This window comes from Otolemur garnettii, unplaced genomic scaffold, assembly GCF_000181295.1.
Source record: "Otolemur garnettii isolate 467f Iridium unplaced genomic scaffold, OtoGar3 scaffold00026, whole genome shotgun sequence".
NCBI lineage: Eukaryota > Metazoa > Chordata > Mammalia > Primates > Galagidae > Otolemur > Otolemur garnettii.
Genome location: NW_003852421.1, coordinates 9,548,381 through 9,565,403, shown reverse-complemented (window position 1 = coordinate 9,565,403; position 17,023 = coordinate 9,548,381). Strand labels below are relative to the sequence as shown.

Sequence of the window (17,023 nt, the reverse complement as noted above, 5' to 3'; positions counted from 1 at the left end):
TTCTAGGTTTAACTATGGGCAATCCCTGGGAAGGCTTCCCTTAAGCGGGATCTTAGCTGGTTGTCTTAAGCAAACCCACATCTGCATCTCTTGTCCCCTGGGGATGAAAGTCCAGCCCTCCTGCCTCAGATGTACACCCTGGTCAGTGCCCCATGCTGCTGAGAGTTCTGATTAACTCCTTGCCTGTTTGTCTCCTTCACTAATCAGTGAGCAGCTCAAAGGCAAGAGCCAGTTTCTTTCCTTTCATTTTTCTCTGTTCTCCTCTGCCAGCTTCTAGCACTGTGGATGGCCCCTGCTAAGCAGGAGTTTGGCTCCTATTCAGTAAGTGAGTGCACTTAATTTAGGTGAATTTGGACTCTACTGAAAGGTTCCTTACAACTTGTCACTTGCAGCATGATGCAGAATACGTCTAGGACACCAATAAGAGATGTGCCGGAGAATAAAGAGGACTGAGGAGAGACGCTGGGAGACACGTTTGGGTCCGGATTGTTCTGACCCCATCTTCAACTAGCTTTCTTCATCACTGTTTGAAACACTGTTTAAATTAAGTAATTGAAACTATTAAGACCCCCTATTAAGACCCCCAAAATTAAGACCCCCAAAATAGTACTCAGATACCATCTTTAGCTTCTGGCTACCGAGTTAGTCAATGGACTGAAATGAGGCACGAAGCTTTTTGACAATTTAATTAGCATCTTTCTAAATCTTCAATTTCTCAAAAATACAGGGGCCTTCACTTTCAATTTGTTTACAGCGTGAGAGGGAGGCACTCAGTAAGAGTGCCTATTCCTTCAAATAGGGGATTTGAGTGGGGGTCTGGAGAAAGAAGGAAGATAGACTGAGTCTTTTTAATAAGCTAGAGCTCATCTTAACTCATTTATTTACCTTTTGGACATGATAAGATAGAAATGCACATGTCAGTAGATTAGGGGTGTAAGAAAATAAGAAATACTAACTACAATTTTGAAAGACGTTTCAAAATAGCAAAAAACCCCACAGAAACAGTTATGCCATAATTAAAGCTGTGTATTCTGATCTAGAATTTGCAAGGATGGTCACACTGAATGCTTTTTATTTTCATTATTTGAGACCTTGACAAGTTTTTAATGAGGTGCACTTAGAAAATATTGTGCATAAGATCCCCCCTCCAGCCCCTCGCAGCAAAGCCTATTAAGGTTTAATCTAATCAAACCCCGTCCATTTCCTTGTCTGGGCTCGCTGTAACGGCGCTTGGCAATGTGCCTCATCACCCTAGTCTCAGCTTATTCTTCAGGGACCAGCCACCTCCATATGGCAACGAAATGCTGAGGAGGGGGTTTGAGTTCTTCATTTGTAGTTTTAAAAAGAAAGGAAGGAAAGAAGAAGCTGTAGGACAGGATTGTGTCAGAGAAGAATAAAGCAAAGAGCAGAAGAGAATATTTTTAATGAACTGCAGCAGACTTCTCTTCTGTACCTCTGGCCTCTGCTGAAAGGGTTCTGTTGGGCAGGTGTTTCTGTCATAAGGGGATGAGCTACTGCCATTACTAGGCGCTGACTTACCGGCCAGCTCTAGAAATAGAAAGTTTTGTGGTATGGGGCAGTTCTGTGGAGAGATGAGCTAAACTTACCCACCTATTGCCCTGCAAACCAGAGCCAACCCTAGGGTGTCAGGGTCTATAGAAATAGTTTGTGTTGCCCTGGATCAGTGCGCTAGCACATCTCCTGATTTACAAAAAGAACAGCAACCTGGCCAGTGGGAACAATCTGCTCTGCAGGGCCCTCCTCCCAGAATGAAGTCACAAGGCCCAAGAACAACTTTCAGGTGGGAGCTCTGAACTCCTCGGGACATCTGATGGATCCCGAATGTTGAGACTCAGGTGGGACAGAGTTAGAAGGTTGACAAATATTCCAAAAAGGAGACAGGCTTTGGAGAGGTCCAAAGCCTGCATGGGTTCTAGTCTGGGCCCAGGGATTCCGATTCACATAACTGCTGCGCTGCCAGGGAACTAGTGAGGCCTTAGTCATGTCAAGACTCTCTAAAGTGGAATTGGAGGGGTGAGGAGCTGAGAGTGGTATCCTGGGGTGTAGAGCCCAGGTCAGGAGCCCTGATGTCACATTGGTATAAGTAGCCCACGAACCTGACATCTTATCTAGCTGGCCTACAAGACATTGGCGGTATAACCTGCAACTCCAATGTCATCTCTTGGACTCAACTTTCTTCACTACCCAGGCAGATTTATTCACTCTTTTCTCTGTGGCCCTGCAGCTTTGTGAATATGTGTTTATATCCCAGCCTCCCCTGTAGACTTTAGATTCTGTAGAAAGCAATTATACATTGTGTATCTTTGTGTGTCCAATGCCTCCACACATGGAACAGCAGTGATGTTTGGAAAATGAATGAATAAATGGCTCGCCCACTTGAAAACCACCTTATATACTAGTATTTCATATGCATATTACTAATTCTCATGTGTAGGATGCAGAGTTCTGGGATAGGCATTATAATGCAGTGGTAAATGTTCACCCTGAGTGGTTAAAGACAGTTTCCTTTTTGAATCTTTGTTGCAGAAACAGGTTAAGCAAGACACACATTGTTCTAGGGGAACCCTATCTCTGAGAGGACTCTGCCAAGTTCAAACTTGCACAGGAGCTTTACATGCTAGCCACACTGATGGTACCCTCTACTTAAATCCTGCTGTCACATCCATTATCGTTTGATCCTTTCAACATCCCTGGGAGATGAGTAGGCTCTTGTGATCACCAGCAGAAGACAACAAGACGGACTGGGTAAGTGATGTGTTCTTGGTTCCACATATCAGGGTGGTGCTGAAATTCAAACACGTGTCTCTTGACCAACCGTGGCTTTTCCTACTTTTGGCCACCATGACACCGGCCACACTGCTTAACCTCTCAGCTTCAGGTTTGTTATCAGAGAGGAATAATACACCTCGCCCGTGGGGAGCTAGAATCATGGCATTAAAAAAGGATGCTTAAGTACCTTGCAAACATTCTCATCCTGCATCTTGGTGGTTTTCCCTGATCGTCTGATGGGCATATCTTCATTCAGAAGGCATCACCTCTATTAGTGTCGATGATCACTTTGTAGTTAAGGACCAAAGGGAAGACTCTGCTTCAATCCTTCATTATGCATATTTAACATGGCATATGGGCAGTTTTCACGCCCTTTTGCTACCCACCCATGGTAATTGGTGGTAATTGAGACGATTTCTAGGTCATCTCTAGCTATCAGTCTGGATGAAGACTACTTACTTTGTAATTGCTTATGACACTTCCTCCATCTTTTAGAAAGCTCTTAAGGAAATGGTACCTTTATTCCTCGATGTCTTTTGCCCATCAATATGTACTATAAATGGACCCAAGGCATTTAATTTCCAATATGGATTCACATTGATTACCTGAGTTGGCTGCTTCATGGTATGTATAAAATTAGAGTTAGCCCTTGTTATCAGCTAAATTTACTTGTTCCCACGGCCACAAGCTAACCCTTTTACAAATGTGTACTAGGGGCCACTGAGGGGGCTCTGCAGTTGCTAGTGTGAGTGGCTGGTGCCATCTAGCAAATTGCTAGAAAATCCACAGCATTCATGCAGTCCTGGTCAGGGATTCATGTTGCCATTTTCCTATAAATGGAATTCTACTGCAATTTATGGTTATCTTCAGGACTTTAGAATTCTGTCCTAATGGTGCTTCCATGAACTCTTTTTCTTCCCTTGGCTAGTTCAGTCTCTAGCCAATCGTTACCCTTCTATCGATTATTTTTGATATAGCATAATTTCTTTAAATGTATTCATATATTACTGGACATTTTTGTTGTTGTTAGTTCTATACAAATAAAACTGATGTGGACATTCATGTATAAATCTTTCCACAAACACATGCTTTTATTTCTTTTAGGTAAATACATAGGATAGATTGGCATGGGCATAGGATGGGCTTTTGTTTTATGATTTTAAGAAACTGCCAAGCCAATTTCCAAAAAAAGCCGGGCTACTTTATTAACTTAAGATATGCTAATAGGTATGTCATGATATCTCATTGCAGTTTTTATATTTTTTATTAAATCAGAACTGCATACATTTATGGGGCACAATGTGATGATTTGATATACAAGGTGGAATGCTTAAATCAAACACATTAATATAACCATCACCGCACTTACTTATTTTTTTGTGATAAGACATTTATATTTTACCCTTCTAATGATTTTTAAAGTTTAAAACGGATTGCCTCTGCCGCTGTATCCCTCCTGCCTCCACCGTCCGCGCCTCACCTAGCGATGATTAGTGCCTCTCCCAGTGCTTCTCCCTCAGCACTGCTGCCAAATGAGCTTTACGTGCTCAAGGACTATCTTTATCCTGTCATTCTGCTTAAAAATCTCCACCGGCTTACACAATCAGGTCCAAAACCATCCTTCAGGAACCAGAAGCTGTCTTAATTTGCCATGGTTTCACCTGCGCATCCCCAGCTCTCATTATTTCCAAGCAGAAACGTTTCTCCTCTGCGCTTGGCTTTCGCTCACACGTTGCTTCGGCCCAAATGCCTCCCCTGGCTTTTGCCTCCATCTAAATGAGCTCCCATCCCAGGTCTCCCCGCAAAGCCTTTCGTTAACGCTGCTGTTTTCTCCCCTGACTTGTTGCATATGTTGGGGGAACATATCTTGTAGCGGAATCAAATACTATCCTGGATTATTCTCTAAGTGTTTCAATTGATAATGTCACTCTGCTATAAAAAGGCTTTTCTTAGCTCCCATTCACGCAGAGGATACAATTAAAAGCCGTAGGATTCTGGATCTTTCTTAACCTAAACACCATAGATTATTAGCTATGATCATAATAGTCCATACTGCATTCATTTTAAAATCACACATACACGTGTATGTTTAGGACTGTGAATACAGTAATTCTTACTGTGGAAGATGCATAAATGATCATCTTATATAAAGTGAGAGAAATCATCTACCAATCTACCCGTCTGGGGCAGCCCCTCAGATGTGTCTTTCAGATGTGTTTCCTGCCAAACCATACACTTTCACTTCTCCCTGCCTTTGCTCACATGGTTCTCTCTGAACTATATTGTCCTTCTGAGTTCTTCTGATGGATCAAGAACTGCTCGAATATCAGTCTTAGGCAAAGCTCTCCTTCTACCCCATCCTCACAGGTAAGACTGATCCCTGTTCCCCACCAGGCTTCCATAGGTTTCCTCTATTCTGGCATTGTGACGTCTGGTACGCGTGTACCCGTCCCAGGCTACTGTGCGCATACACTTATCACGGTAATGAGATGGGGGGATCTCTGATGGCAAGGAGTGCTTTACCCATCCCTTAACTTTACCATACTGTCTAGCACAGAGCTGGCATTCAAAAATGCTAGATGAATAATGAATACATTATTACTTATGTCTTCTCATCTAGTGAGCTGAAGACTGAAACCAAACTTACATATCATTTTCAGTCACACAGTAGTCGGCGCGTAGCACTAATTGAATACTTGTCCGTTTTACCTGTGTTCCCAGCACAATATACGCTTAGGATAGAAATGTTGCCCAATGGGGAATGAAATGTCTGGAATATACTCTAGCCAGTGCTTTATCCAGCTCTACTGCTATACAACTATGTTCTTCCCCATTGCAAGGTCCTGGGTATAGCCATGTAGACAACACTCAGATCAAAAAATCAAACTCTGCCAGCACCTTGGAAGCCTCCATTAATGCCTGTCCCGATCACTACCCTAACCTCCTAACGAAAGTTCAGAGTACGGTGTTTGTAATAACAAAGTTTCTTTGAGCATGTCTTTGAACTTTATATAAACTGAATCATACAGTATGTGTTCTAGATTTCTTCGTCCAATCCTGCGTTTGTGGGAATAATCTACGTAATTGTTGTTTTGTTATTTCCATTGCTATGTCGTGTACCATCCTATGATTACACCATAAATTATTATTCATTCTATTCTTAATGACATCACATTCTTTCCAGCTTTTAGCCTTTATGAAAAATTCTATTAACTTTCATATATGTGTGTATACCTTCATGGATATAATCTTTTCATACATACACAGAACTGTTAAGACTGTTAAATTTAATTTGTAGCATGTCACAAGCTTCTGATGAAGCAGTATGATCGTATAAACAGTAGCCACATTTAAATACAAACTTGTTTTTCATTAGAAAGAAAATTATAGGAGGCATTTACTAAAATATAGGAGATCCAATTGCATCCCCCCTGAATCAATTTTAAACTTCTATCTGCTGCTTTGAATGTCTGCAAAATCAGATACCTAGTCTCTGTGGGTTAATTTCTCAGTTAGAGGTAAGACTTCAGGTTTAGATTTTTTTTTTTCTTTTGCTCATAAAGGAAGTATGAACCATAGGAAAATTTGGATTATTGAGACAATTTTGGGGGATGAAGTGTGAAGTAGAGAATTTATAAATAGTATTTTTCAAAGTGCTTCTGAAAATATCAACTTAGAATAAAGATAATGCTGATGAATTTCACAGTCTATTAATAAATATTGAATTTTAGTTGGTTTCAGTTGGATGAAATCTTATCTGTACACACCAGTGGAACATTGTGGTTTAGATGACGTTAACTTATGAAACAACCTGGCTTTTGCCAAGTACAGAACCAATTCTAAAACTTAGAAGTCAAAAGTTTTAAACCCAAATGACTGTTTTAGTCATTTGGTCTTGGTCAAGTTCTGCTCTTACATTTCCATGAATACGCTGTAAAAGTCTTTATGGTTCCCTGTTTATTAGAGGCAGGTTCTGAAATTATGATTGATGTTTCAACCCAGTATTATAGATCCAGAATTGGAAGGTTTGTTTTTTCTTTTGAAGCAAGCTGCTTAGTTGGAGACTATGTAGACAACATTGCCCATCCTCTCCCCAGTAGTGATACCAAAAGTATTCAGAAGCTAGTTTTAGTGAACATCCTATAAATGAAAGGTATAACCTGGTTAGGGTCTATGGAATGACAAAATCAAAAATAGTGATATTAAAAAATACTCTTTTTTAGAACATCAGAGGAGATAGCTTAAAAATGAACAGCTCCCAAGGTTAGAATTGTTGATTTAAATTCAGTCCTGACATGGCTTGTTGCTAGTTGAAGCCTCTCTCTCTGTTTCCACGTAGAGTCTACGCCTTTCCAGATCTTCTAATCCATCCCAGACATCCTTTCTAGCGGGAGCTACTTTACTAAAAGATTACATCATCTCACAGCCCCTACCTCCTCAAATACCTGCAATGACTATCCATTACTTTTAAGGCCAAAACTCTTGACTACATGGTCCCAGACTCCAGACTAATTCTGTTTTTAATTTAAATTCTAAATACATCTTCTTAAAAACCCAGCACTCTACTTAACACAAGCCTCATCTACAGTCAAGCCCCTACCATGTGTTTTGAAGAGCCTGGTCTTATTTTGTAATTTCTTTTGTCTGGAGTACTCTTCTTATCTTCTACTTCTCCCTATTTCCAAATTTTTCATAACTATCAGGGCCCACATTCAATGTTACCTCCTCTTTGAATCAGAGAAATTGCAAATAGATTTTGCCTTTTTGTCATTTATTTGGCCCCACGTTAGTTCATTGGTGACACGCTTTTTCTTCTCTACTCATTCATAATCTTTTTGAGAACAGAAACTAAGCTTGCTTTCTGTACCTCCAGGGCCATACACAGTCCCTTACAGCAAGCATTCAATTAATTTATATGTATTTGAGTCTGCAAATCCAGAACGTTATGTAGGGGGAAAAAAACTCTGTGCGCTTGAAATTTTGGGCAGAGGTTTTGTTTTTAATTTTGCTACTATCTATCTGATGGTGGGATCTCGGAACACGACTTTGCATGTATGTCAAGTCAGGGGTCTTAGCCTTAATGATCAAAGAAGAAAATTAAATACCCTCTCATTTGCACTGGGGTAACATCACTATTACATGGTTATTGTGAATATACATCCCATTAATTGTGGATAGGAAAGAACATATTTTTGAGGATTAGGAACTGATCCCCTAGACAGATGAGAAAATAGATGTTCCAAAAATGATAGAAAGTGGAACTTAGACTCCAGGTGGCTGATTTTCTTTTTCAGATTACTATGAGGGTGCAGACAATTAGGTTACGATGTTTGCATTTGTAAGGTGAAGTCTGAGTTGTCCTTGAGTCCTTCACCCAGGAGATGTGCCATGTGCCCCTACACTGTGCCCTTTAGGTAGAGGCTTACTGAACCAATTTAATTGTGTTTTTCTCTCCCAGTTGGCTGATTCTAAGTCTAAGGATTTTATGTCAGTAAACAGACTGTTGAGAGCAAACCTAGAATATGGGAGCTCTAGGTAGGTTAATTTTCATAACGTAGCAAACCGCAGAAAAGGCATCTTTCATGTTTCAGAGGAAAGGACTAAAGATGGATTTAAGCAGTAGCTGGAAAAAGTTGTTTCGGGGACTAGAACCCTGGGTAGTTCTACGTGGAAGAATATTAGGGGTTGTCCCCAGTTGCAGATGGAGCAGAGTGCAACAAGGAGAAGCCAGCGTACCCGGGAAGTCACGTGACAACCGCCTAAGGAGAGGAATTCCGGAACCTGCCAATTAGGTGAAAGGCAACTGCAGTTACAGAGTTTCAAGGCAATATGCAAACGTTTAATCTCATCTCAAAGATGAAAAGGAAAAGAGGCTTACTGGGATTTGGGAAGAGAGAAGGGCAGCAAAATAGATGCAGAACATTCTAACAAGAAATCAAGCTGGGGGGAAGTGGAGGCTTTAGAGAAAGAAAACCCAAGGGGATTTCAGGGATATAAATAATTTTTATTGCTGGAAAACACACACACACACACACACACACACAGTGCAAAAAAATGTATACACATTTTAAGGAAGGAAAAAAATGTATTAAAATTGTAACATTTGACGTATATACCATAACATTTGTTATCTTGTATACTGTGTTTTGTATCTCTTGTAATTACAGAAGTTAAATGTGATTATTAGAAATTTAATACATTTTTTCCTTTCTTAAAATGTATGTGCATTTTAAGGCACCCTTGTGTATATATACATATATATATATAATCCATACATATTTTACATATATATATAAATATATAAAGTATACATATAAAGTACGTAAGCCTAGGCAAGTCGAGGCACACGATCAAGCTACCTACTACAAACTGCCCACTTCTTTATGGTTTGGACCCCGAAGGTTTCTTCCTCTGTATTTCAAGGACCTCCTGATTCAATCAATTCCCTGGCCTTGTGATATCTGAGTGAGGGTGGGAAGTGAATAGGGGTCATGACAGTGATTTCATTGTAAGATTCTGAACTGAAAAACTCCTAACACCTTCACTAGGGCAAACGATCTAAAAGTTCAAATAACAGGTAAAGGAAAGGCTCTACACTGGAAGACGCTCTGTGGAATTTCTCTTACAGAAGGATGCTAGACACCAGCCCCGATGGGAGGTTTTCTGGGGCTACTCACATTCTAAAAGGAGAAGGAAGGGAAGCAACAATCTATCTCATTTAGCTTAAAGATTGTCTTCCTCTTTACGGGAGAACCAGAGAGTGCCCAAGGCACGTAATAAAAATAAGACATCTGGCTGAACAAGTCCACTGCTTGCTTTACAAAGGAGGCAGGGATGGGGAAGAGTTTTGAGGCTATTTTCTGTAGCATCCTTTATCAGGTGAACTTTATTTTACTAATATTTTATACTATTATGTTTGTGAAATCTGCTCTGAGAAAAATGATCAAGTTCTTGGCAATTCCAAAATTAGTCCTATTAGCCTACTGAAAAGACCAACATGGGCACCATTTTCCAAAATACAGCACTTGTGCAGGAAGACAGACTAAAGACAGGGTTGCTGGCATGAGCTGACCGCGGCCGGCTGCTGGCTGAGGGCTTCTGATTGCAATCTCGTGTACTGGCCTTTCCACCAGTGATCTTGAGGGCGGCTGCCCGGCTGACGTCAGTTAGAGTGGAAGCGCATCCCCAGACATCTGTATAACCTGTACCCAGCTCAAACATGGGAGGAAGGTAGGCGGAGCTATGAATACCGATGCACAAGTTTAATTTTAAAGAAATTGTGTAGGCAGATTCAGTCCTACTTGGGAACTTCTGAAAAATGAAAATATGCCTAAGGAAAGATTTTATAAAAATATAGATATAAATACCAGCGAGGCTATCTCTCTTCCAGCCTTCTTTGTCTTTCATCGGTACCGGCATCTCTAGGATAGAGTAAAAAGAATTCATAGACGACTCGGGAGAGGTGAGTCTCAACTAGACCGTCTTTGCAGATTCTTTTAAAAGAAATAGGCAGCCGTAGACAGTTTTCATGGACATGATTCAAAAAAGAATACTGCCCACTTTATCCTACCCTCCTGGCCCTAATCACACATGGAAGTCATTCTGTCTGTGACTCAAAAATGGTAAATTGAAACTCACTACGATGTCTAGCCCTGACTCTCCTGTGCATTCAGTCTGGTGTTTCCTGGGCACTGCTGAGTAAGTGCAAGTCACTGGGAGCTTCTGGCAGAATGCATTTGGTCCATCAGAGCAAGTAATCAGACGTGCAGGTTTATGCTGCCACTGCAGCCCCTGCGCCCTAGGGCTGGGCTGGGAGGACCGGGAGGGAAATGAGAGAGAGGTCTCGTCCTGGTTACATTAAGGCCACTGGGAGGATGGAAGTGCAACGGCAAAAAAGGTGACAGAGGGCAAATAATAAACGTTTTAGCATTTGTCATTTGCCACACACGTGTGCACACGCACACTTTATGATTTTGTGTCTGCATCCTTTCAGAGCAATCAGCATTTTTATACTGTTAGGTAAAAAACTCTGTTACCTTGAAAACTTGTAACATTTCCTTTTTCCATGTCACAAAACAGATCTCCATAATTTTACCAGGATATTGTAATTACATTATCAGCTTTGCCTTCCATAGATTGAACATTTCTATAGGTTGTGAAGAGAACTGGCTCTACTAGCGGCTAATAAATCATGCTAACTGTGAAAGCCATGTCAGCCTTATGCAAACAGAAAGGAACAATTCAGAGAGCTCCCTCCTGAATGAGAAGCAGGTCTTTTGAAATCAGCCATTCCAAATGAGCCGTGTTATTTTGCAAGTATTTGACAAATACTTGCAAAAGATGACAGAACTTTTGTTGTTAGATTTTGTTCTGTTAATAAAAAGAATTGTAGTGGCTGACAGAAGTCCCAGGAAGCACGGCAACAGTTTGTTCTGTGGATGTGTGTTTTGGGGAGGGGGTATCATTTGCTTCAAAGGAAAAGTTGCTGCATTGGATCCCTTCCATGTACAAAGATAGAGAGAGAATGTTTCTCTCAACAATGATGCCTGTGTGTAAGGCTCACAATGCTAGCAAGTTATTCCAAATGACACAAAGCAAGAGACACAGGCGTGCAGGTGCGTTCAGATTAGGTACGCAGTCCTCTGTAGGTCAGGGGAGGATATCCCTGGGGTGTCTGTCCACGGGCCACCCACTGCTAAGTGGGAAATGGAGCTCAGGAGGGTTCTCCAGACTCTGACGACTATTGCCCCTTAGCCGCATTCATACTAGGAACCCCAGAAGGGAGGGAATATCTACCGGCCGACTTGCATCCTTAGTTCAGTGCTTAGCACGGTACTGTCCCATTTCAGGAGGCACTGAATGGATTTAGGGACATGTTTAGTGATTATGATAGTGATTAGGGAGAATCAGTCCAAAGGGAGAGACTAGGGATTGGGGGGACTTTTCAAGTAGCAAAAAGAAAGCAGGACTCACCCTCCTTCCTCCTTCAACTGGAGAAAGAGAAATACCAGCATCTCTGGCCAACACAGCCTCTGTTCGACCAGGGCTGCTGTGCTCAGTGGCTGGGTTGGAGGTAGGAAGGTGGAGGTCTTCAGCTTCTTCTAGAGAAAGGGCTTTAAATCAACACTCGTGCTGAGCACAGTAAGGACAAAACCGTTCAGGGAGCATCCCCTCCTCTTTTCGTCTCTGGCCTTATTACTCCTACTACAAAGACCTATAAAACGAGGAGACCAGACCCAGGGATAACACTAGGACCCTTCCAGCTAAACTCTGGGTCAATGATCTGGTGGTCACATAACTCCAAGGCAGGCACTTTGAGGTTCACACTTTGTTAGTACTTTATTTCATGCTGAGAAGTTGGCAAACACCTCTTTCCCTTGAGACTTGACACTGCCACAGTGAGTAGGGAATTAGTATGAAGTCGGCCACATTCAACACTTGCTCCACATCCGCTGTGGACCCACACGGCTCCAGCGGGCACTGGGAACACAGAGATCTAAGTGTTGATTGCCAAGCTTTGCAGGTGGGAGAAGCTCATCAGAGCAATGAGGTGTCACAAGTGTTGAGACACAGGTAGGTAAAGATGTGCTCATTCAATGCCTATCCTGCCTTGTGTCCTTCCATTATACCAAATCATTTTGCTCTCAGGGTTAAACAGATGACCACAGTGCAAATCCTCACAGACCTTGTTCCACTGGATGATTTAATGCTTTCCTTCTACCATTATAAAGCCTTGGGGGCCTTCATAACTTTTTAGAGCATGTGTGTGTGTGAAGCTGTTACATGTTGGGATAAGGTGCAAAAAATGAATCCTAGGTAGTTGTCTTTTCAAGTCAAGTGTCTTGTTTAGAGCTTCATATGTGTGTGCGAGCGTGTCTGTATGTGAGAGAGAGAAAGAGAGAGAGAGAGAAAGAGGAGAAAGAACAGCAGCAGTATATAGTAGTCCCTCTTATCTAGGGAGTTTATATTCCAAGACCCCCAGTGGATGCCTGAAACTGCAGATAGAACCAAACCCTACATGTGTGTGTATGTGTGTGTATTCATACACACACACTATGTTTTTTCTTGTACATATAAACTTGTGATAGAGTTGAATTTATAAATTCAGCACAGTTAAGGGATTAACAACAATAACTAATAGTAAAATGAAACAATTCAGTAAAATAAAGGTTACCTGAATGCAAGTACTGTGATGCCATTACAGCCAATTGGATAACCAAGATGGCTCTTAAGTCTATGGTCTGCAGTCCTGGGCCACAGACCAGCACTAGTCTGTGGCCTGTGAGGAACCAGGCCACACAGCTTCACCGCCTGAGCTTTGCCTGCTATCCCGACCACCTTGTCCCTGGTCCATGGACAAACTGTCTTCCATGAAACTGGGCCTTGGTTCTGAAAAGGTTGGGGACTGCTGTGCTAAAGTGGCCCCTGTGCAGGGAGCATCCTGATGGGGAGATGCTGGGCAATGGAATGATTCACCTTCCAAGCAGGATAGACCAGGATGGCCTGAGATTTCATCATGATGTTCAGAACAGGATGCAATTTAAATGGTTTACTTCTGGAGTTTTCCATTTAATATTTTTCAGACTTCAGTTGACTGTGGGTAACTGAAAGTGAGCAAAGCAAAACCACAGACAAGGGGAACTACTGTGCCCTCTTTCTGCAATGTGGTGGGCAGAGAGAGGTCTGGATGGGGTATCTGCTTCAATAACAAGTTCTATGGTGCTGGCGGACACATCCCTGAAACTTTCAAAGTCTTGGTTTCTTCTTGACTCAAATGAAAGGGTTGGATTAGACGCTCCATAAGGTCACTTCTTATTCTAAAATTCTAAGTTGCACGTAAGTCAAATCTTATTTAAAATTCTCCTAAGGAGTTTCGCTTTTTACCAGACTGTTTCCTAGGTGAGTTACACCTATGCTTGACTTTGGTAGAATATTCCGTATGCCACTGGCACATCACCTCTCAAAGGAAATCTAAAAGTCAGCAACCCTGCGCTCTTGTTCTGAAATACAAAATGACTGAAGCTTAGCATTCCCTGGCCGTCTGTCTCCTTCCCTTCCCTTCACCCCACCTCCAGTGATGGATTGACAATCTTCTTCTGCATTTCATAGATGCTGGCAAGTTGAGCTCTGGAAATAAAGTTCAGCAGTGGGGAAAGGAAAAGGAATTCAATTATCCCACCCCTCCCACCCCACGTATTTCTAAAATCATATCTAAATGCCAAGTCTTCTCAATGGATGATGGTAGGACCAATTTGCCCATTTTAAACACAGCACTGGCTGTGCTTTAAAAGAAAAACCCAAAATACATAAGGGAAGGAAGGCTCTTAGCCAAAGTGAACCTTCTGTACCAGGCAATTGAAAATGAGTTTAACCTTATAACATTTTAATGTCATTCCTGGAGAATGGATAGAAAGCAAATTTCATTGCTGATTTTCTCGGGTGAAGTTTTCATGTAAATAATATAGAGCACCAGGAATTTATCAACACACCACCTTTTCACTCTAGTCAGGATTTTTGTGAGCTCTTCTAAATGTTAAACATTTGGTTGCAAATTAATTTTCTTATCCATGTCCACCACGGAGGTAACGAGTATTTGTTGCTAAACATTACAGAACAATGCCTCGTAGTCTTTGGAATCTGTACAGCAAGCTGAAAAGAACCCAAGAAACCTGAGCGTGGCTTTCTCGTTTCCTAATTGGCCACTCAACTCCCAGACTTCCCCACACCTCACATCATTGCAGCAGGTGGAGTCAGCACCCCTTTCACAACCCAGTGGCACTTAGTTCCATAATTAGAAAGCTTTCTGCAACGCCTGCGACTCTACGGCAGGCTTTCCCCTCTGGCTGTAGGAGTCCAGGAAAACAATGGTGGAAAGACTTTGCCCACTGTAGCTGTGCTCAACCAATAATAGAGAAGGAGTAAGTAAATAAACACCCCGATTTCCACACCCCTAATGGGAATAGCTTGGAGAGACGTGTAGCACACAGTAATAACTGGCTTGATACTACACTCTTCACTGCCTTCCTTCTATTTTCTCAGTATGCCTCTCCCCAAAACTACTTGTACTCAAAATCTTATCTGTGGGTCAGCCTCTTGGAAATCCCAAATCAAGATCCAAACACATCCTTCCTATATCCTAATCCAGTGTTCTGAGATTGCAAGAATTAGAATGGAAGGGCACCTGATAGTCACATTAGCAAACCTGTTGTGTTTGATTTTCATTCACAAAGACAGAGATCCGGAGAGACTGACCCCAAAGTCACATAAGTAGTTAATGGCAGAGAACAGATATCTTGAGGGTCCCCAAGTTTCTACTCTGAGGGAGAGACAAACTAGGACAGGACACTTGTGAACAAAAATATTATTTTTAGTAGAATTCTGTCACGGGATTTGAACTGAAGAATAAAAAACTCTATGGTGATATGTTGAGTGTAAAAGAAGAAAAAATTAAGAGGATGATATGCGATGTGATGGAGACAGGGGTTATAGAGAAAGATACTGTTATCACTGGTCAAGGAGAGATGAAAATATAAAGAAAAACTGAAAAAAAGCTAAAAAAATTTCCTACCTCTTCAACCTTCAAAGTCTTATCAGTCAATATATTGAATATTTAAAAAAATACGTTTAGGTCTCCCACCTTTGGAACAATAATCCATCAGAACCCAGGACCCCCAGACAATAAACAAGCCCTTTTCTGTACATTCTGCTTTGGGGCAGAAGATTCAGGCCGTCTCATGGCCTCTGGTTTTGCACAGAGTGTGCTACAACTGGTGCTTGTGTGCTTGGCAGTGACAATTCACAGCTGTGGCAAAAGTGGGAAAACCTAGAGCAAAGTAGATGCCACAGAATCTTTAAAAAAACAAGTTACCAGCCTACTTAAAAAGTGCTTTATGAAACTCGTATTTGTCTTAAGTGAAAGGGTAGGAGAGAAAGCACGCCTCTAAACAATTTGTGATGCAATATCAATATTATTCTATGTGTGTGTTTGTTCTCTTTCGTCTAGACTTTCACATTCCTTTGACATGGGATCTCTCTGAGGCCTGGACATACTAAAATTATTCTGTAATTTATCAACTCATAATAATACATCCAAAGGAAAATGACATTCTTAATGGCACATTATCAAGTTCTTTATTTATTTTATTCCTCTCACATTCCCGGTAGAGTGCATTTAAAATCGGAGGCAAATAAAAAATAGTCTTCTTTGCTTCCAGTCTTGATTTTGTTGTTATGAATAAAGAAAGGGTTTTGAGCTCACGTTCGAGGTCAGAATAATGTAGAAGACTACATTTATCCCTAGACCCCCCTTCAAACACATGTTTCTAGAGCAGGATTGTGGCAGGCAGAATAAAGGCATAATCCCCTGATCTGTAATTATGTCATTGTATGTGGCAGACGAGACTTTGCAGATGTGATTAAATTAAGGGTCTCAAGGCGAGGTTATGCTGGATCTCCAAATGGGCCCCGTGTAATCACAAGGGTTTTTATAAGGAGAAGCAAGAGGGTCAAAATCAGAGACGACTATGAGATGGAAGCAGAAGCTAGAATGATGCCATTGCAAGGAAGGGGCCAGAAGCCAAGGAAGGCAGACCACCGAGGAAGCAGAAAAAGAAAAATCCATGTTCCCCTATGGCCTTTATCCCAGTGAGATTGATTCTGGTCTTCTCACCTACTTGGAAGTACCCCTTAAGGGAACAGAGTTTCCAGGTTTACAGAGAACTGAAATTAAAGGGTACATTTTCATATCATGATTTAAAAAAAAAATTCAGATTTAAAGGTTCCCTCCTCATCTCTGCTTTCTAACCTCTCACTCCAAAACTTTACTGCCAGTGATAAGAGGGCCGGGTGTTCTAGTGATGAATATAGATGGGCCCAAATTCAATGTGGGACCATCAGCCGCCTTGAACATGCTAGGGTGGTTCCATCTCTCTTGCCTCTCTTGTCTCTTCCCTTTTTCTTGTCCCACATGGGGGTCTGTAGTAACCTGGAGGCCAGATCCATTTATCTCTGCTTACTTCAGGCTTCTAGATGGTCTGTGGTAGATTCACTGGATTAGCCTGGCTAAGATTGCCATATTGGCAATGGGTTTTGGAGACTGAGTGGGGTAAGGAGTTCTAACTGCAGAGGGAATTGGGGATATTTTAAACCCTTTTTAAAGGTGGCCAAATCTATGAGAAAAATATGAATTCTAACTACTTAAAGGAACACAAATTCATATGATGTTCAGCAACAC

General features: G+C 41.5%; 1 protein-coding gene across 10 annotated transcripts in view; it reads right to left on the bottom strand.

Moving 5' to 3' along the window:
- The window catches only part of PHACTR1 (phosphatase and actin regulator 1), a 522,649-nt gene that overhangs the window by 269,868 nt on the left and 235,758 nt on the right, over positions 1-17,023 (bottom strand). The window lies entirely within an intron of this gene.